The sequence below is a fragment of the Hyperolius riggenbachi genome, chromosome 11, assembly GCF_040937935.1.
Source record: "Hyperolius riggenbachi isolate aHypRig1 chromosome 11, aHypRig1.pri, whole genome shotgun sequence".
Classification (NCBI taxonomy): domain Eukaryota; kingdom Metazoa; phylum Chordata; class Amphibia; order Anura; family Hyperoliidae; genus Hyperolius; species Hyperolius riggenbachi.
This window is the reverse complement of record NC_090656.1, coordinates 84,382,465-84,405,195: the sequence shown is the minus strand read 5'-3', so window position 1 is coordinate 84,405,195 and position 22,731 is coordinate 84,382,465. Positions and strand designations below refer to the sequence as shown.

Below are 22,731 nucleotides of genomic sequence, written 5' to 3'. Positions count from 1 at the left end.
ATCTAACAAATAACTTTTCATCACTCACCAATTGAAATAGTACTAAAAAGAAGGTAAAGCCGTGATATCAAACATATTTCAAGTAATTTCTTGCTCGGTGGGAGCTTTAAGGTATTTAATTGAAAAGGTTAAAAAAAAATATCTCCTTGGAGAAAAGGGTTTGTAAAGCGCATACAATCTTCAGGATCGGGGCTATGATCTACAAGTAAGACAATAGCCTTATGACAGTCAGGTCCCTTTCACCCTAAGGGTTCTTTCACATCAGAGCTTGTGTTTGGAAAAGCTAAAAGCATGCGTTTTGCTGCGTTTTTCATGTGTTTTCAATCCGTTACAGCACATTGGAAAACGCAGGTGAAGCTATTGCTTTTTGACTTTCAACTGTGTGCATTGAAACTTTTTTAAAAACGCTTGCTCTTCTTGTAGCTTACGTTTTACATTGATTTACATTGTAACGCAAACGCATAAAAATGCAGAGTTAGATGTGAAAGGTAAAATGAAAGTCTATGGACTTTCATTTTACCTTGGAAAACGCAAACTATCGACATTGCATCAAAACATCCAAAACCAGCTCAGATGTATAAGGGCCCTAAGACGTTTTTGTTATTGCGTTGAAAGCAATGAAAGTTTTTGAGACCTTTCATACCTGATGCAGTGCGATGCGCCAAAAGCATCCGATGTGACATAAAAGCATCAGTGCGTTGTGGGTCAACATCCGCAGCGACGTGAGCTGACTGGAAGTTACTGAATGAAAGTCAAGGGCGTTGCAGATATTTTCAAATTGTTTGCGGTACACATGCGTGGTAGGACACGCTTGCAATGCACTACAGAGCCTCACAAACTTAGTTTGGCTTGCTGCCAAAAGTTAAGCTACTGTGTATAACCGCTGGGTATCTCCAAAAGCCTGTTTTTAGTGTTGCGGTGCAATGGTATCCAAAACACTGGTTGCTAGTGTGAAACCAGCCTAATGCGTTTAAGTTGGAGCTACAAATTTGAAAAGCAGGGGGGAGGAGCTTGTAGACAAGCAATGCAGACAAGGTTTAGCACACAAATGGGAAGCAGATGGATTGTGAAATTTTATTACAGCAGCAAACTAACACAATATATATGCATTGCTGATCAGGGGTGAGTTTTACAGCGTTCTGCAATCAGGACTATTTTTTACATACATTTCAATGTCCCAGGGAATGATGATCTTTGTACTTGTGCTTTCAGACAGAAAGCCACAAATACTTGCAGAAGAAAATCTTAAATCATGCAAAGTACAGTGTTCATATCCCATGGAAACCCCATATGGGAAGCTGCTTAGTACTGACAACTCTGCATTATGACAATTATGAACATTGCGTCAAAGCGGTTACAAGACCAATGAGCTGTGCTTAAACTGCATATCTATGGAATGAAATGAAATTAACTTGGTTTATTGCTGTAAAATCATATCTGTGATGCCCATGCAAGCCTACACTACCATCTGCTGACTGGCAGCAGGTTTCAAGTAGTGTAAAAGCAAATCTAATAGGTTACATGATTGCTTACGCTAGGACTCTGGCCTATAAATGCTGAATACTAGCAGGTGTCATCCCAGGGTGCGTTTTCCCGTGTAAGTTCTCTATATTATAATGATTTGCTTTTTCTTATACAAGTTCGCTATACCCCAATGTTGCTATGTCATCATGAAGTTAGCCATATTCAGGGCAAGTTTAAATATTGATGAATGCTAATGACAGAGTAAATATCCCATGGTCTCTAAGGAGCACGTTCATTACACTTCCTAGAATCCTTCCATGACATCAATCTGCTAGTTTTAAACACACTGGCTCTAAATATTCATATTGATGTCAGGCTAACCTGCCTCTACACAACTGGCTCATTCAAATACTGCTGAAAACACGGATGATCCAAAGGAGGAGGGAGGGGCTCAAATTACACAGCCAATCACTCTTAGCTAAAATTATGGAACATTTTTAAATCCCTTTTGATGATTATTAGCAAAAAAAAAAAAAAAAGCTATGGGGAAGGAATACATTCAGAATACAGACTGTACTCTATTTACAAATGATTCCAGTTACAAACGTCTCATACATACAAAGTTGTCCACATGTACAAACTGTACTGTACTGCTGTATCACATATTTTTGTTGTTACATATTACACAATTGTATACAAAGTTATAAATAGTTTAAAGCAAATTAGGAAACATTGAAAAACAAAACCAAAAAACAAAACATTATTTATGTCACTAGTCCAAATCCATAGCGCTCCACATGATCAGCGATCCAATATACTACAATATAATTTGCGACTATGATGGCTCCTACTGAGTAATTTCCAGTGAGGTGGGATAGCTGAACTCTGGCTTAGTGATGGGAGAAGCAGTGGCAGTAATTTGGGGGGCTCTGTTAACATGCAACCTAAGTCCAGACAGTTGCGGGGGTGACTCCGTGGCATATGACATTTGGCTATGGAGTGGCTAAACTTCAGAAAATGGCAGAGGGCAGCAGCAGGCCACTAAATGGTGTAAGAAGTTTGAGTACAGAGGCAGAGTTCTCTTGACCCATATGCAATAGTCTGGCCTCATACTCACTATAGGCGTAGCAACGCTAGTCTACATAAGGGGGCCCAGCAGGAAACCTCATAGGGAAATTCAGCTAACGTGATTGGGTGGATGGCACCATCTCAAGCTGCCAGGTTTCTAGTAGGTTATAGTAAACTACACCCACACTATTTGGCCAATCACAATGCTCTGTGCTATAAGAGGGTGCTGAGATTGGAGAACTGTTTATTAGGAGGTTTCCTGCTGGATCCCCTAAAGTAGACTAGCGCCTCCCAACACAGGACAGTCCCAGCAAATGCAGGGCGGCCTGGATGCATACAGTTTTGCAAAGATGTAACTGTAACACAGTGGACAAAGGAAGAAGCAATCTCATTGTGTAATAGGAAGACTAGGGCTCTGGATCATTAACCACTTGAGGACCGTAGGCTTTACCCCCTTTAAGGACCAGACCCTTTTTTTCCATTCAGACCACTGCAGCTTTCACGGTTTATTGCTCGCACATGCAACCTACCACCTAAATGAATTTTGGCTCCTTTTCTTGACACTAATAAAGCTTTCTTTTGGTGCTATTTGATTGCTGCTGCGATTTTTACTTTTTATTATATTCATCAAAAAAGACATGAATTTTGTAAAAAGAATGATTTTTTTTAACTTTCTGTGCTGACATTTTTCAAATAAAGTAAAATTTCTGTATACATGCAGCACGAAAAATGTGGACAAACATGTTTTTAATTAAAAAAAAAACCATTCAGCCTATATTGATTGGTTTGGGTAAAAGTTATAGCGTTTACAAACTATGGTGCAAAAAGTGAATTTTCCCATTTTCAAGCATCTCTGACTTTTCTGACCACCTGTCATGTTTCATGAGGGGCTAGAATTCCAGGATAGCATAAATACCCCCCAAATGACCCCATTTTGGAAAGAAGACATCCCAAAGTATTCACTGAGAGGCATGGTGAGTTCATAGAAGATTTTATTTTTTGTCACAAGTTAGCGGAAAATGACACTTTGTGACAAAAAAAAAAAAGTTTCCATTTCTGCTAACCTGCGACAAAAAAAAAAAATGAAATCTGCCACGGACTCACTATACTCCTCTCTGAATACCTTGAAGTGTCTACTTTCCAAAATGGGGTAATTTGTGGGGCGTTTACTGTCCTGGCATTTTGAGGGGTGCCTAATTGTAAGCACACCTGTAAAGCCTAAAGGCGCTCATTTCACTTTGGGCCCCTTAGCGCAGTTAGGGTGCAAAAAAGTGCCACACATGTGGTATTGCCGTACTCAGGAGAAGTAGTATAATGTGTTTTGGGGTGTATTTTTACAGATACCCATGCTGGGTGGGAGAAATATCTCTGTAAATGACAATTGTTTGATTTTTTTTTTACACACAATTGTCCATTTACAGAGAGATTTCTCCCACTCAGCACGGGTATGTGTAAAAATACACCCCAAACACATTATACTACTTCTCCTGAGTACGGCGATACCACATGTGTGACACTTTTTTTTGCAGCCTAGGTGCGCTAAGGGGCCCAACGTCCTATTCACAGGTCATTTTGAGGCATTTGTTTTCTAGACTACTCCTCACGGTTTAGGGCCCCTAAAATGCCAGGGCAGTATAGGAACCCCACAAGTGACCCCATTCTAGAAAGAAGACACCCAAAGGTATTCCGTTAGGTGTATGGTGAGTTCATAGAAGATTTTATTTTTTGTCACAAGTTAGTGAAAATTGACACTGTGAAAAAAACAATAAAAATCAATTTCCGCTAACTAGACAAAAAATAAAATCTTCTATGAACTCATCATACACCTAACAGAATACCTTGGGGTGTCTTTTCTAAAATGGGGTCACTTGTGGGGTTCCTATACCGCCCTGGCATTTTACGGGCCCAAACCTGTGAGTAGTCTGGAAACCAAATGTCTCAAAATGACTGTTCAGGGTTATAAGCATCTGCAAATTTTGATGACAGGTGGTCTAGAAGGAGGCAAATTTTGTGGAACCGGTCATAAGCAGGGTGGCCTTTTAGATGACAGGATGTATTGGGCCTGATCTGATGGATAGGAGTGCTAGGGGGGGTGACAGGAGGTGATTGATGGGTGTCTCAGAGGGTGGTTAGAGGGGAAAATAGATGCAATCAATGCACTTGGGAGGTGATCGGAAGGGGGACTGAGGGGGATCTGAGGGTTTGGCCGAGTGATCAGGAGCCCACACGGGGCAAATTAGGGCCTGATCTGATGGGTAGGTGCGCTAGGGGGGGACAGGAGATGATTGATGGGTGTCTCAAGGTGTGATTAGAGGGGGGAATAGATGCAAGCAATGCACTGGCGAGGTGATCAGGCCTGGGGTCTGAGGGCGTTCTGAGGGTGTGTGCGGGTGATTGAGTGCCCTAGGGGCAGATAGGGGTCTAATCTGATGGGTAGCAGTGACAGGGGGTGATTGATGGGTGATTGATGGGTAATTAGTGGGTGTTTAGGGTAGAGAACAGATGTAAACAATACACTTGGGAGGTGATCTGACGTTGGATCTGCGGGTGATCTGTTGGTGTGGGTGATCAGATTGCCCGCAAGGGGCAGGTTAGGGGCTGATTGATGGATGGCAGTGACAGGGGGTGATTGATGGGTGATTGACAGGTGATCAGTGGGTTATTACAGGGGGGATAGAGGCATACAGTACACAGGGAGGGGGGGTCTGGGGAGAATCTGAGGGGTGGGGGGTGATCAGGAGGGAGCAGGGGGCAGTTTAGGGAATAAAAAAAAATTGTGCCGACAGATAGTGACAGGGAGTGATTGATGGGTGATTAGGGGGGTGATTGGGTGCACACAGGGGTCTGGGGGGTGGGGTCTGAGTTGTGCTGTGGGTGATCAGGGGGCAGGGGGGGGGGAAATCAGTGTGCTTGGGTGCAGACTAGGGTGGCTGCAGACTAGGGTGGCTGCAGCCTGCCCTGGTGGTCCCTCGGACACTGGGACCACCAGGGCAGGAGGCAGCCTGTATAATAGGCTTTGTATACATTACAAAGCCTATTATACGGAAGGATCGGCGGAGATTTGTATTCATCCGCCCGCCGTCGCTGCTAAGTGGCCAGCGAGCTGAAGGCTAAATCCCCGGCCATTCACGGATGACGCGATCACTCCGCCCATGCCCGTACAAGGACCGCCGCCTCTGTGCATGCGGCGGTCCTTGCGGGATCCACTTTCCGGCTGCCCCTGTGCAGTGGGCGGTCGGCAAGTGGTTAAAGGGGCACTACAGCGAAAAAATGTAAAATGTAAAATATGTGAAAACATATACAAATAAGAAGTACATTTTTTTCCAGAGTAAAATGAGTCATTAATTACTTTTCTCCTATGTTGCTGTCACTTACAGTAGGTAGTAGAATTATGACAGAAGTGACAGGTTTTGGACTAGTCCATCTCTCCATAGGGGATTCTCAGCAAGGCTTTTATTCTTTATAAAGATATTCCCTAAAAAGGATTTAAACAATGATGCTGGCCAGCTTCCCTGCTCCCTACACAGTTTTTTGGCAGTTGGACAGAGCAACTTCCATTCACTAAGTGCTTTTGAAAATAAATACATCTCTCAGAATCCCCCCGTAGACTAGTCCAAAACCTGTCGCTTTCTACTACCTACTGTAAGTGACAGCAACATAGGAGAAAAGTGATGTATGGCTCATTTTACTCTGGAAAAAAAATGTACTTCTTATGTGTATATGTTTGCACATATTTTAAATTTTACAGTTTTTCGCTGTAGTGCCCTTTTAAGGAACTAAAAACATGACAAAAGTAAAAATAACAGTTGGGGACTTTAGTACTAGAAAACCATTCGCCTACACAAATGGAGCTGCAAGGCCCAGTTTACACAAGTGGCTATGCAAACCACTGGGAAACCACATACAGCAGTTTCCCAAGCAGCTGGCTGTCAGTCATACGGCAAATAGACCAAACACAGTTGCTTTCACAGTGCTATTTTGCAGTGAACTCCACATCAATACACACATGTGGTTGAAGGTAGCCATCAGAGGCTGGACAAACAGGTAATTTTTTTTTTCCTGTACTACAGTTGCACAGTGGAGTGCAAACAAAGCTTTCTGAGTTTCCGACTCAATAATGTAATTATACCATGGACATTTAATAGAAGCTCTTATTCATTTGGGTACCAGCTGTTGTCGAGTGTTTGATTATCCATGATGCAGTACTAAAACTCCTGTGCCCGTAAATCACATAATTGCTAATGTCCGGAGTAAAACCAAATGCTGGGTGCTGTGCTGTCAGGGTTCGGATTTGTAATATACCCGAATTCCGGCACCCCCATTTCTCAGTTGGTGCCACCATAGCCACAAATGACACTGAGGTCTAGGGTGGCATGTCATTTAAGGATCAGGATATTCCCCTGAATTAACAGTTTTGAAACATACTAGCTTTGCCTTGATCCTGGAATATTCAGTGAGAAGGGTTTGTACTTACCAGAATGTGGGGACGTAGGATTTTAGTCACAGATGGCATTAAGAAGCTCACTAAAAGCGGGATTGTCACCATAAAAAAAAAAAAATAAATCTAAATTTAACCACTTTACCCCCAAGCGTACGGATTTCTCCGCCCCTTTTTTCCCTCCTAAAAAACCAGGGACGGAGAAATCCGTACCTTCCGCGCTACCGCCGCTGTCCGCGCTCCCGCCGCTCGTGCGCGCGCACCCGCCGCTCCTGCACGCCGCCGCCCGCTTGCCCGGAGATCAATGAACGGGAAAATCCATTCCCTTTCGTTGATCTAAGCCCCCGCAATGATCTGCTGCTTCTTTCAGAAACAGCGAGATCATTGTGAGTCTCCCAGCCTCCTACTGCTTCCTGTAAGCGTCCTTCCGGTCGCTTATAGGTCGCATGTAAACAAACACTCTGTGGCCATCTTGTGGCCAAATAGTAAACTACACCCTAAAAGCATTTTACATATACAAACATTACATTTACACAATAAGTTAACTCATTACCTCCCACACTCCCCAAATTTTTTTTTTTTTTTTGTAATTAAAAAAAAAAATACAATAAAAAAAAAACCAAATAGTTACCTTAGGGACTGAACTTTTTAAATATTTATGTCAAGAGGGTATAACACTGTTACTTTATAAACTGCGGGCTTGTAATTAGGGATGGATGCAAAACTGAAAAAAATGCACCTTTATTTCCAAATAAAATATTGTCGCCAAACATTGTGATAGGGACATAATTTAAATGGTTTTATAACCGGGACAAATGGGTTAATACATTTCATGGGTTTTAATTACAGTAGCATGCTTTATTTAAAAACTATAATGGCTGAAAACTGAAAAATATTTTTTTCCCACATTTTTTCCTATTTCCCCATTAAAACACATTTAGAATAAAATAATTCTTGGCATAATGTCCCACCTAAAGAAAGCCTAATTGGTGGCGAAAAAAACAAGATATAGTTCATTTCATTGGGATAAGTAATAATAAAGTTATAGACGAATGAATGGAAGGAGCGCTGAAAGGTGAAAATTGCTCTGGTGGTCAGGGGGTAAAACCCCTCAGTGGTGAAGTGGTTAAAAAGCAACTAGTCTGGGTGTATTAAGTGATAAATATGCTAATCCTGCATTCAAAACGTTCTGCTGTTATGGTTTGGAGAGTTATCACATATCTTAGGAGCACTGGCCCTTTAATAGCCATTGCCATTCAGTTGCATGCTGGGGGTTCTTTTTATCTATAATATATACCTCCTCTTCCCTTTATTTCCCTGCCTAGCTGAAACATGATCCTCTGCTCACTTGTGTTTACAAGCAAGGCTGAGGTGACTCAGCAATTGGAGGAGAAAAGAAAAAAGCTAAGGGAAAAAATGACATCAGTATTTAGCCTCAAACTGTGTGCAAAAGACCTGGTTCCCACCAGGAACAGAATTCTCTTCATTTACTATATAAAATTCACTGAAATCAAAACGTGGACAGTAAAATACATGTGTCATGTAAGTAGATCGAGTATTTATCTACTTATAGATGTGTTTTTTCCCCTGGCATAGTATGGCTATTCCTCCTGCTTTAAAGCAACAAATGTGTGAGTTCAATAGAGCTGAACATTACTTGTGGTACAGTATTTATAAACTTCGTAATCTCTAACTTGCAACCTGGGCAACAAGTAACACTATAAACATAAAACAAAAGACATGAGCATTCTAATCATTTACGGTCACAATAATTCCAACTACCATTAGCTCTGCCAACCTCAGGCAACGTCCCAGAGGAACCTATCAGATGAAGGATGATGGCTGTATAATCATGCCGAACATGCAATAGGGTAGATACAAAGTATGTCATCGTGTGGGCTGAATAGTTACAGAGTGTGGCCGGAAAATAAGAGGCTTCAATTAGGATGTCAACATATCTTTCATGTATTAGACTGAAGTGCTTTTCCTAACAGTGATGTAGTTTACTGGAAGAGACATCCAACAACGCATGCCTTCTCAATAAGCTAGTATAGTCAATGTATGCATGCATATTATAAACCTATACAGGTCAGGCAGTTACTGCTCTTAAAAATATACCAGTATATCAGAAGGGCAAGAACATAAGCTTATGCAGACAGCACAAAATAAGGTAGCTGTTAATAATGGCAACATTGAAAAACCTCTTTGCATGCACATTTTTCTCTTGATTCCACTATTAGCACTGTTACCTCCTGATTAAAGTATATAATGCAATGGCATATTCTGAAAAAGACACTGTGTGAAGTGTCCAGGGCTAGCAAAGATGGCTCTAAACCTGCCTATTTTGTGTACATAGATATACATACTTCTGCATGGACTTCCTCCCACATCCCAAAAACATTCTGCTAGGTTAACTGGCTCCTAGACTACAGTAGGGGCAAAATACTATGACCATGTTGGGGACATTAGGCTGTAAGTCCCTCTGTGGAATAGTTAGTATTTGGAACTGTAGTTCGGAAAATGCTGTAGTGTTCTATCAAGTCACCATAATATTATCCTTGTACATTTGTGGACAATCCTTTAGGACAAACTTAGCAATACTGCGCTGTCCAAGTGGTCTCAACCAAAACTGAACCCCAGCAAAACACTGGGCTCATGATCCATTCATCTGCATTCTTGGTATCATTTACTATGCAATTCTTGCTTTATTACAGTATGAGTTTAGTCATTTACAAGCCATACCGATGCTCATAAAATCTAAAACAACCCTATAGTGGTTTGCTGTATTATTAACGGAGGTCCAGAATCCTTGCCAGTGGATGAATTTCCAAGGAAGACCACATGAATTTGAGATGTTCTACTGAGCTGGAGAACAGTGCAAGCTGGGCAGGACTTCCAAGTCTTGCGTATTCCGCAAAAGAGGTTCTGTTTATTGCATTCTTGCTTGAGATATTAACCCACTTCCTGTCAAGATATATTATCCTTCCATCATGGAAAGGTTACAAAAGTATTTTCAGAGTTTGCAGATCAGCACTTCTGGTCAATACAGGAATGCTGAAAATTCAACCAGACTGGGAAAAAAAAAAAAGGTGTGCACGTTTGTGGGGAGATTAAACTAAGATACATTTTAATCTTGGCATTAGGCTTTAAAGGGATACTTAAGTCAAAAATAAAAAATGATTTTTACTCACCTGGGGCATCCCTCAGCCCCCTGAAGCTGTATGGTGCCTTCGCAGCCTGGCTCCGATCCTCCTGTCCCCGCCGGCGGCTACATCCGGGTTCGGCGACAGCCGCTGACAGGCTGGGAACGTGAGCGATTCTCCGCGTTCCCAGCCGCTATATCACCCTCTATGCTGCTATAGCGTATAACATATACGCTATAGCACCATAGAGGGTGATATAGCGGCTGGGAACGCGGAGAATCACTCGCGTTCCCAGCCTGTCGGCGGCTGTCGCCAAACCCGGAAGTAGCCGACGGCGGGGACAGGGGGATCGGAGCCAGGCTGCGAGGGCACCATACAGCTTCAGGGGGCTGAGGGATGCCCCAGGTGCATAAAAGTCATTTTTTATTTTTGACTTAAAGAGAACCCGAGGTGTGTTTAAAAAATGTTATCTGCATACAGAGGCTGGATCTGCCTATACAGCCCAGCCTCTGTTGCTATCCCAAACCCCACTAAGGTCCCCCTGCACTCTGCAATCCCTCATAAATCACAGCCATGCTGTGAGGCTGTGTTTACATCCGTAGTGTCAGTCTCAGCTGCTCCCCCGCCTCCTGCATAGCTCTGGTCCCTGCCCCCATCCCTTCCCTCCAATCAGCAGGGAGGGAAGGGATGCAGGCGGGGACTGGAGTTCTGCAGGAGGCGGGGAGAGCAGCAGACTGACACTATAGAGATAAACACAGCCAGCTCTGACAAGCTGTTTGTCAGCAGCGTGGCTGTGATTTATGAGGGATTGCAGAGTGCAGGGGGACCTTAGGGGGTTTTGGGATAGCAACAGAGGCTGGGCTGTATAGGCAGATCCAGCCTCTGTATGCAGATAATATTCTTCAAACCCATCTTGGGTTCTCTTTAAGTATCCCTTTAAGCAGTCTGAAAGTCCCGACGTGAAATAAGGATGTTTTTTTTTTTTTTTTTTTATAAAAATCAGGAGAAACTGTTCGTAAAATATAAATCCTTTCTTAAGCACTAGCTAGCAATCATAAAAAGGTGTAGAAGATGGAACAATGAAAGATGGCAATTGTCTGTATTCCAGAAACTGACTTGATTAATTTCCTCTGGAAACACTTTAAGGTACAAGACCTATTTGGCCTTAAAAGCTCCTCAAATCTCAAATAGCCGATTAGCCTAAAAGATTTTTAATTTGTCTCCCCCAAGAGCAATCAATCAATCCAACAACTTGGCTAGACAATATTTTCCCAATTAATCTTCTTCAAAGACTTGGATGTTATGAATGATGATAGCCAATATATCTGTCACAGATTGATGAACGTTGGGCAGCCATTAATGTGTTAACTTCACTTTCGTTATAAAATTGATATAACTTGTCAGTGTCATACAAGCCATTTTTTATCTTAATGATATTAGAAATTATCTTTCCAGTTTAATTTGCAGACATCTAAGTTGTTAAAGTTACCACAAGATTTAACTTCACTTTGCAGCCATGTCATCCATACATCCTCTTCTGGTGTACCTGCCACCCCCTCAACCCCCCCCCCCCCCTTCCTCAATGCAGTCCACATTAGCTGCAGAGAAGACAGAGTCAAATATTAATATCCCTAGGCACAGCCTGTTGGCTTACTGGCATGAGCCCTTGCTTGTAATCACAGCTAAAAAGATTAGCCAATACGTAATTTTACAAACCTGGTGCTGATTAGGCAATTGTTGCAGATTTACATGGCCACTTTGCATGTTTGGCTAGGAACTCTTCAAAATAATTGAGTTATTAAATGCCCAACACAAGAAAGTAATACTCTGAAATAATGTTTTCTCAAATTTTATACAAAGCGTAGAGAGGTGTTGACGTATTCTCCAAACAAACCAATAGGCAGATCCCAAAGCACTTATACTAGAAATGCTGGAGGGGAAGGTGCAGATACCTGGTTTCTGAGAAGCATCTGATAGAACAGTCATTTATTATCATATACATGCCACCTACTGAATTACGCCATGTTGGTGGGACTTTTACCCTTACAGCACCTCAGTGTTTCAGCAAAAATGCTATATAATACAGCACTGTCACATGCTTTCTGAAAGGCCAGGTTGTCCCACTTTGTCCTGGCCCCTGTTATATACCAAATAATTCATATACACATTTTTATTACGCAATGTATTTTTGCATGGGAAACCTAAAAAAGAAATATCTTTAAATTCAGCATGCATTCTTTCATATTTGCACGTTTTGGTTCATAATTTCAGGATTTTTTTTTTTAAATGTGTTAATGGAAAAACAAAAGACTTTTCCCACAGAATTCAGTACACTTAACGACCACGGTCAGCCGATCGGCGGACCTAGGTGTTAAGTGGTTTTACATGGAAACGGCCACTCGTTCGAGTGGCCGTTCCATGTCAGTTCACGGAGGGTGTCTCCGTGAACTGCCTGCGAGCCTCCGATCGTGGCTTGCAGGCAAAATGTAAACACGCGGGGAAGAAATCCCCGCTGTTTACATCATACGGCACTGCTGCGCAGCAGCACCGTAAAGGAGATCAGCGATTGGCCGGGGATCGCCGCATTCTGATAGGTTGCAGCCTATAAGAGGCGGCGCAGGACGGATCTCCGTCCTGCGCCGCCCATAGCCTGCGGGAGAGGGAGGGAAGGACGGGGAGGCTGGGAATCGCTGCGGAGGGGAGATTTGAAGAGCCCCCCCCACAAGGCACAAGTAGCCGGCGGCGATCAGACCCCCCCCCCCCAGCAGGACATCCACCTAGTGGGGAAAAAGGGGGGAAATCTGATCGCCCTGGCTGATTCCTGATCTGTGCGCAAACCCTCGCCATAGTTAACGATACCATGGAAGTATTTACCAAAACCTGGCAGCCTTGTCTTACCTATTCTGATAATATTGGGTTAAGGCACTGCGTCCTCTCAGTTTAATAATGTGCCACTCTCTCTCCTTTTGATATATATATATTTTTTACTCTATCTTGGTTAGTATGTACGTGATCCACTCGTGTTATGCATAGATTGTGTATATGTGAACATTACAATTATTGTTATTGCTGATGTTCAGTAATATTTGTTCTTACTGCATAAGCTATGACGTGCATTATCCCCTTTGGGGAGTTATCAATTTTTTGTTTAATTTCTGTCTTGACAAATAAAACTTTTCAAAACTAAAATGGTGCAAACCCTCAGCCTAAACTTCCTAAGCCAAACAAAGTTCACAGAGATATTTCAACTGAAAGACTTTGGAGATCTATAAAAAATTGGTCTGGCATTGAATGGCATTTCTTGTAAGGCTGCGCATAGTAAAACCTACACTGTGTTTGTGGACGCCGAACTATGACACAACATACCATTTTACTGACTTGGCTCCTCACACTTCTGCTGCGATCAGGCACACCTTATGCTGGAGATGTATCAGTCATGTGACAGCAGACATCTCTCCCAGCATTGATCAGGAACCATGCCAACTGGCAAGTGACCACAGATGATTGTAAGAATTGATGCAAGAATTGCGGACCTCACCATTCTACCCATAAAAGCTGCTACTCCTTCGTCCAGCACTGCAGTCAGGCTTGTATAGCCACAAATACTAGCTCCCTGCTGGATGAGGATGACATCAAACCAGTAATGGGAATGGTACTGGCTGCAGAAAAGGCTGGGAAGTGCTTCTTATCACTGGGACAGAGGAAAGGCGAGCTTAATGCTTACCCACATGTCTCCAGCTGCTGATCGCTGCTGATCAGTGCTTCCAGTTGAGACACTTTACAGAAGTTCAACCCTGATACTGCTGAGCTCTGGCCATGTATCCTGTAGCCAGACTCTTAACCTACCATAGCCTTGTTTCTGTAATAAAAGCAATGAAAAGTGGCCAGAACAGGTTGTTAAAATGGCACATTGGCTGAATAGCTTCATCTACATGCATTTGAGAATATTTTTCTCCATTGTAGGTGAATAAAGGGTTCCAAGCAGAAACATGGTGTTAATGCTTTAGTAAAGAAACAAGGTTGCAGACTATCCAACCTCCACAGGTGGTTACTGAATGTTTACACCACTGATAGAAGCCATGTGTACAGACATTTAAAGAAGGGGAAGCCAGCACTAAAAACCTGAACTGCAAAATACAAATCATTCCAAATAAATATTTATTGGCGCTTCACTTACACCTCCACCTGGTAAAGTATTGTGAAGAGAAGCGAGTGCCACTTCCCTTCTGCACTATAATAACCTCTTTCACATATCAACAGACAAATCCCCAGATTTATCTGCTATATACAACTACAGCAGGGCCGGATTACTGACCAGGCAACAAAAGCAGTCGCTTGGGGCCCCATTCAGAGTCAAAGGGGCCCCATCAGCACATAAACCAGTCCTCGCCATCCTGTCAGCGGTGGCTGGATGGTATGATGGTTAAAGGGACTCTGAGCAGTGCAGTAACTATGGAAAGATGCATATCATTTTAAAGCTCTCTTTCTCCTCTTTCCAATGATAGATAAACCGCCGCCCTGTGCCTTTTAGTTTTCGCTATTTTCGCGATATCATTGGAAAGAGGCGAAAGAGAGCTTCAAAATGATATGCATATTTCCATAGTTACACTGTATTACACAGGCCGACTTTTCTCCAAAGTCGGCAGCTCGATTCAGCACAATGCAATGAAATGTAAGGAACCCAGGGGGATAGAATTACAAACATCATGCTGGTAGGTGTGAGGATGTAATTCATTAGTTGTGGGTATGCTTAAAGGCATACCCACAGGCACTGCTCGGAGTCCCTTTAAGGGCTCTGCCTCTGACACAGGAGACCAGGGTTCGAATCTCGGCTCTGCCTGTTCAGTAAGCCAGCACCTATTCAATAGGAGACCTAAGGCAAGTCTCTCTAACACTGCTACTGCCTATAGGGCGCATCCTAGTGGCTGAAGCTCTGGCGCTTTGAGTCCGCCAGGAGAAAAGCGCGATATAAATGTTATTTGTCTTGTCTTGTCAAATGATGCCATGCGCTGCTGATTGTCTTCAGAGCCAGGCTCTCCTCCTAGGTCCCCCTCCTACTTCTGTGCGCTCTGCCGCTGCCCACTCCTCCCTCCCTTCTCACAGAGAACCACAGCTGCAGCAAGAATAATAGCAGCAGATGGCAAACACTCACTCACCTATCCATGATCCAAGCGATAGAGATCCCCTCATCTGAAACCCATCTGTCTCTTCTACAGTGCAGCCACTCGCTATGAACTTCCTGATTCTCAGATCAGACAGGAAGTAGTGATAGTAGTAGTAACAGAGCGGCAGCACTCTAGAGGAGACAGATGGGCTCCGGATGACGGGACCTCTATTGCTTGGATCGCAATAGGTGAATGTGAGTCATCTGGTGCTGTCATTCTCCCCCGCTGTGGCTGCCTTCTCTGCTGGACTATCGTATTCACTGGGATGGAGGCTGCATGGTGGCTGTCTAGTTTGGGAGGAAATCGGTTGTTCGGTGGTGGGGGTGGTTATGCAATTCTGTCTGGGGAACGGCTTCCAGTTTGGCAGTGTCCAGAGCTTTCTGCTCTTGCCAGGCTGGAGATGCAGGGGGAAAGTGCTGCTGCTGTGATATCTGGCGCCCTCTTCACAGGGGTGCCCCAGCCCCTCAGTGCAAATGTCCCAGCCATTCATCTCTCACTCTGCATTTTGCCACTGCTATTCCCTGCATTGTGCACCCACAGAGGAAAGCGGGCTGTTGCCCATAGCAACCAGTAGCTCGGCTGCCCCGGTGTGTGCGGCATATTGCTGTGCAGCTGCATCTTCTAAATCTATTACGACATGATGTGGGGGGCCCAAATCAGTTACTTTGCTTAGGGCCCCATTTAGCCTTAATCCGGCTCTGAACTACAGGGGTTGATTTATCGGCTACATTTAACTACTGTATGTTCCCGTGAACTATATTTACTACACAGCAGCAAAATGACCGCTCTCAAAAAGTTTGCAAGTCAAAAGGAAAAATAATTATTAGTTGCAATTTTAAAGCACAACTTAACAAAGGGATATGCAGATTAAAGTGAACCTCCGGGCTAAAAATCTACTCAGCTGAACTGAAAAGGCTTGGTGTTTCTTTAACAGTTGCACAGCATCAGAACTTTGTTTTTCTGATCAAACCATCATTTTTTTGCTGTATTTTTATCTAAGCTCCACCCATCAAAGAAAAAAAGCCCGGGCTTTTTTCCCTGATGTTGTGCAGAGCATGATGGGATTTCCTATGTTGTTATCCACGTTGCTTAGCAACTGGGAGGGGTGATCAGGACACAGGACAGTTGGAACTGTGTATCATACTCCCTGTCACCTCATTACAACCAAAAAGATGGCTGCCGTCATGAAATCAAACATTTGTCTGTTCTTTTAAAACAGGCTGGGTAAGAGATTATATTACCTATCTATTTTAATTAACAAGTATTGTAACATAATGAAAGTATGTTTGTTTAGGATGAAGTTCCTCTTTAACCACTTCCCGACCGCCCCCAGCCGATGGGCGGCAGCAAAGTCCGGGCCCAAACGACCGCAATACGCCCATCGGCGGGGGCGGCTGCGGGTGTTGCTATGCAGCGATCGCGTCATTTGTGACGCGATCAGCCGCCGGGGACTGGCTCCGCCCCCCGTTCTCTGTAACCCGCCGGCCGTTCAGAAGCGCCGCGGGTTACTAGCACCCGGATCGCTGCTTGAACTTGGTATAATAGGCTTTGTAATGTATACAAAGCCTATTATACTGGCTGCCTCCTGCCCTGGTGGTCCCAGTGTCCGAGGGACCACCAGGGCAGGCTGCAGCCACCCTAGTCTGCACCCAAGCACACTGATTCCCCCCCCCCCTGCCCCCTGATCGTCCACAGCACCCCTCAGACCCCCCCCCCTGCCCACCCCCCAGACCACTGTTTGCACCCAGTCACCCCCCTAATCACCCATCAATCACTCCCTGTCAAAGCTATTTTTTTTTTTAGTCCCTAATCTGCCCCCTACTCACTCCTGATCACCCCCCCACCCCTCAGATTATCCCCAGACCCCCCCCCCCCGTGTACTGTATGCATCTATCCCCCCTGATCACCTGTCAATCACCCGTCAATCACCCTTCAATCACCCGTCAATCACCCCCTGTCACTGCCACCCATCAATTAGCCCCTAACCTGCCCCTTGCGGGCAATCTGATCACCCACCCACACCAATAGATCGCCCGCAGATCCGACATCAGATCACCTCCCAAGTGCAGTGTTTACATCTCTTCTCTCCTCTAAACACCCACTAATTACCCATCAATCACCCATCAATCACCACCTGTCACTGTTACCCATCAGATTAGACCCTAATCTGCCCCTTGCGGGCACCCAATCACCCGCCCACACGCTCAGATTGCCCTCAGACCCCCCCTTATCAATTCGCCAGTGCGATATTTACATCTGTTATTCCCTGTAATAGCCCACTGATCACCTGTCAATCACCTATCAATCACCCATCAATCACCCCCTGTCACTGCCACCCATCAATCACCCCATCACTGCCACCCATCAATCAGCCCCTAACCTGCCCCTTGCGGGCAATCTGATCACCCACTCACACCAATAGATCGCCCACAGATCCGACATCAGATCACCTCCCAAGTGCAGTGTTTACATCTCTTCTCTCCTCTAAACACCCACTAATTACCTATCAATCACCCCCTATCACCACCTGTCACTGTTACCCATCAGATTAGACCCTAATCTGCCCCTTGCGGGCACCCAATCACCCGCCCACACCTCAGAACGCCCTCAGACCCCAGCCCTGATCACCTCGCTAGCGCATTGCTTGCATCTATTTCCCCCCTCTAATCACACCTTGAGACACCCATCAATCACCCCCTAGCACACCTACCCATCAGATCAGGCCCTAAATTGCCCCGTGTGGGCTCCTGATCACTCGGCCAAACCCTCAGATCCCCCTCAGACCCCCTTCCGATCACCTCCCCAGTGCATTGATTGCATCTATTTTCCCGTCTAACCGCCCCGAGACACCCATCAATCACCTCCTGTCACCCCCCTAGCCCTCCTATCCATCAGATCAGGCCCAATACATCCTGTCATCTAAGAGTCCACCCTGCTTATGACCGGTTCCACAAAATTTGCCCCCTCATAGACCACCTGTCATCAAAATTTGCAGATGCTTATACCCCTGAACAGTCATTTTGAGAAATTTGGTTTCCAGACTACTCACAGTTTTGGGCCCGTAAAATGCCAGGGCAGTATAGGAACCCCACAAGTGACCCCATTTTAGAAAGAAGACACCCCAAGGTATTCTGTTAGGTGTATGATGAGTTCATAGAAGATTTTATTTTTTGTCAAAAGTTAGCGGAAATTGGATTTTTATTGTTTTTTTCACAAAGTGTCATTTTTCACTAACTTGTGACAAAAAATAAAATCTTCTATGAACTCACCATACCCCTAACGGAATACCTTGGGGTGTCTTCTTTCTAAAATGGGGTCACTTGTGGGGTTACTATACTGCCCTGGCATTTTAGGGGCCCTAAACCGTGAGCAGTAGTCTAGAATCCAAATGCCTCAAAATGACCTGTGAATAGGACGTTGGGCCCCTTAGCGCACTTAGGGTGCAAAAAAGTGCCACACATGTGGTACCGCCGTACTCAGGAGAAGTAGTATAATGTGTTTTGGGGTGTATTTTTACACATACCCATGCTGGGTGGGAGAAATATCTCTGTAAATGACAATTGTTTGATTTTTTTTACACACAATTGTCCATTTACAGAGAGATTTCTCCCACTCAGCATGGGTATGTGTAAAAATACACCCCAAAACACAATATACTACTTCTTCTGAGTACGGCGATACCACATGTGTGACACTTTTTTTGCAACCTAGGTGCGCTATCGCCGTACTCAGAAGAAGTAGTATATTGTGTTTTGGGGTGTATTTTTACACATACCCATGCTGAGTGGGAGAAATCTCTCTGTAAATGGACAATTGTGTGTAAAAAAAATCAAACAATTGTCATTTACAGAGATATTTCTCCCACCCAGCATGGGTATGTGTAAAAATACACCCCAAAACACATTATACTACTTCTCCTGAGTACGGCGGTACCACATGTGTGGCACTTTTTTGCACCCTAAGTGCGCTAAGGGGCCCAAAGTCCAATGAGTACCTTTAGGATTTCACAGGTCATTTTGCGACATTTGGTTTCAAGACTACTCCTCACGGTTTAGGGCCCCTAAAATGCCAGGGCAGTATAGGAACCCCACAAATGACCCCATTTTAGAAAGAAGACACCCCAAGGTATTCCGTTAGGAGTATGGTGAGTTCATAGAAGATTTTATTTTTGTCACAAGTTAGCGGAAAATGACACTTTGTGAAAAAAAACAATTAAAATCAATTTCCACATACCCATGCTGAGTGGGAGAAATATCTCTATAAATAGACAATTGTGTGTAAAAAAAAATAAAACAATTGTCATTTACGGAGATATTTCTCCCACCCAGCATGGGTATGTGTAAAAATACACCCCAAAACATATTATACTACTTCTCCTGAGTACGGCAATACCACATGTGAGGCACTTTTTTGCAGCCTAACTGCGCTAAGGGGCCCAAAGTCCAATGATCATCTTTAGGCTTTACAGGGGTGCTTACAATTAGGCACCCCCCAAAATGCCAGGACAGTGAACACACCCCACAAATGACCCCATTTTGGAAAGTAGACACTTCAAGGTATTCAGAGAGGAGCATAGTAAGTCCGTGGCAGATTTCATTTTTTTTTTGTCGCAAGTTAGAAGAAATGTAAACTTTTTTTTTTTTTTTTTGTCACAAAGTGTCATTTTCTGCTTACTTGTGACAAAAAATAAAATCTTCTATGAACTCACCATGCCTCTCACTGAATACTTTGGGATGTCTTCTTTCCAAAATGGGGTCATTTGGGGGGTATTTGTACTATCCTGGAATTTTAGCCCCTTATGAAACCTGACAGGTGCGCAGAAAAGTCAGAGATGCTTGAAAATGGGAAAATTCACTTTTGGCACCATAGTTTGTAAACGCTATAACTTTTACCCAATCCAATAAATATACACTTTTTTTATCAAAGACATGTAGCAGAATAACTTTCGCGCTCAAATGTATAGGAAATTTTACTTTATTTGAAAAATGTCAGCACAGCAAGTTAAAAAAGTCATTTTTTTGACAAAATTCATGCCTTTTTTGATGAATATAATAAAAAGTAAAACTCGCAGCAGCAATCAAATAGCACCAAAAGAAAGCTGTATTAGTGACAAGAAAAGGAGGTAAAATTCCTTTAGATGGTAGGTTGTATGACCGAGCAATAAACCGTGAAAGCTGCAGTGGTCTGAATGGAGAAAAAGGCTCTGGTCCTTAACCATTTCACAACTGAGGGGTTTTACCCCTGAAACACCAGCGCGGTTTGTTTACTTTTCAGCACTGCTTGCATTCTAGAATTTATGTACTATGATTGGTTATTGGGGACTGGAGAGTCCCCATAACCAATCATAGTACTGCAAAGCCGGGGTGTGTGCACGCGCGCGGGTCGCGGGGGCGCGCGATCGCGCACTGCACGTTTGTTTACCTACATTGTTTTGAATGAAGACGGCTTTTGTTTGAAGCCGTCTTCATTCTACTCACAATCGGTGAGGCTAATTGGATTTAGGAACGCTTGTTCCTAACATCCAATTAGTCACCTGCTGTGCGGGCTGGCTGGAGTGTGAACGAGAGTTCCCCGCCCACTCCCAGCCAGTAAACAAACAAGTGCGCCTTTCTCCGTCCCTGGGGGTGAAGCGGTGCGCAGAGGGACGGAGAAATTTAGCACTGGGGGGGTGAAGTGGTTAAGGGGCGAAAAGACTGTGGTCCTCAAGTGGTTAACATATGTATGCAGATTGCATGGCTGTCCTGTTGATCATCTGCCCTAATAATTTAAGCCATAGACCCTGAATAAGCATACATGCAGATTAGATGTTTCTGATGAAAGTCTGACTGGATTAGCTGCATGCTTGTTTCAGGTGCGTGATTCAAACGGGTGTGTAATCCAAGTCAGAAAGATCAACAGTATGCCAGTATGGTGGTGGCTGGACGGTGTAATGGTTAAGGGCTCTGCCTCTGACACAGGAGACCTGGGTTCGAATCTCGGCTCTGCCTGTTCAGTAAGCCAGCACCTATTCAGTAGGAGACCCTGGGCAAGTCTCCCTAACACTGCTACTGTCTATAGAGCGCGTCCTAGTGGCTGCAGCTCTGGCGCTTTGAGTCCACCAGGAGAAAGGCGCGATATAAATGTTCTGTGTTTGTTTGTTTTGTCAGACAATTGGTATTGGTTAAAAATAAAGATATATATATATCAGCCTCTATGGCGCTCTCACTTCAATCCTTCAAATAGGATCTTTAGTTTCTGTAAATTGAAGGTAAAAAAAAAATATATATTTCCAACATTCAGATTACATGGGTATCATATATAAGAACAAGTTAAATATTTCCAATCCTATTTTACTCTTCCGCAGTCTCTGCTGCACATTGGGAGATGTGAACCAGTTTTATAAAGCAGAATTTAACAGATGTACATTAAGTCTTCTGACAGATATTACTCCATTGACATAGCAATACAAACATCTTTGTCGCTATAAAAAAAATACACAAAGAGGCTGCATAATTCAAAGGATGCAACATGGACTAATTTTCACTGTATATGGCATTATCATACGTAAACAATTTATGCAAGAGGTTCTTAATCTGCAATTGTAATACTAAAGATGAATATAAAAATGCCTTTGCTGTCACAGCCATTCCTGCCTTGTGCCACTGCTTTCAGCCAGGAAGCCAAAAAGCAAAGCAAAGATTGAAGAACTGAAGGTAACTTATACTAGAGTTTCAAGTAGCAGAAAGTGGCTTATAATGGGGTGACATGACACAGTTTCATTAATGTCAGATGCTCACAGATACATATTAATGTGATCTCATTTATGCAACTGGAATGACTGCAAAAAAAAAAAAAAAAGAAGCAAATAGTGTGAAAAAAAACCCTACTAACTTAATGTTTAACAATAAATTCCTTTTCTTTGCATTTGCAGCGATGGTGCTTTTGGATTTTAAAGTGGAACTGTAACCAAGGATTGAGCTTCCCATAAGTAGCCGATACCGCCTTTCCCAATTTATAACTTTTCTCAAATAGATCATCAGGGACGACTGTTTGGCTGATACTGTGGTGAAAACCCCAGAGTGATAATCACTCTATGGGAACTTTGTTGCATTGTGGGAAATAACGTCTGTATTCAACTGCCAAGCAACCAGTATCTCCCACTGTGCATATGTATATCTATATATAAAAAAATCAACCTTTTAGCCTGTCACATTGTTAGGGGGTGTGGTTATAGATAATGGCAGTTGGTGCGGCCTGTTTTTTTTTATGTCTGCCAGTATTAAAGATGATTACGTGCATGTAGGCTGAATGTGGATCAAACAATATGAACAAATTACATGGCGAATATCAATCTTTTCTTGATCTATCTTCTATTTCTAACTTCTCACTTTGCAATGTATTGATTTATTTTTTCCCCCTTTTCACTGAAGTTCCTCTTTAAGGCTTCTTGCACACCAAGACGTTGCATTAGGTG

General features: G+C 43.5%; 1 protein-coding gene across 6 annotated transcripts in view; it reads right to left on the bottom strand.

Annotated features, from left to right (window-relative positions):
* Nucleotides 1–22,731, bottom strand: part of PC (pyruvate carboxylase) — a 1,086,793-nt gene that overhangs the window by 428,306 nt on the left and 635,756 nt on the right. The gene's annotated exons all lie outside the window — the stretch shown is intronic.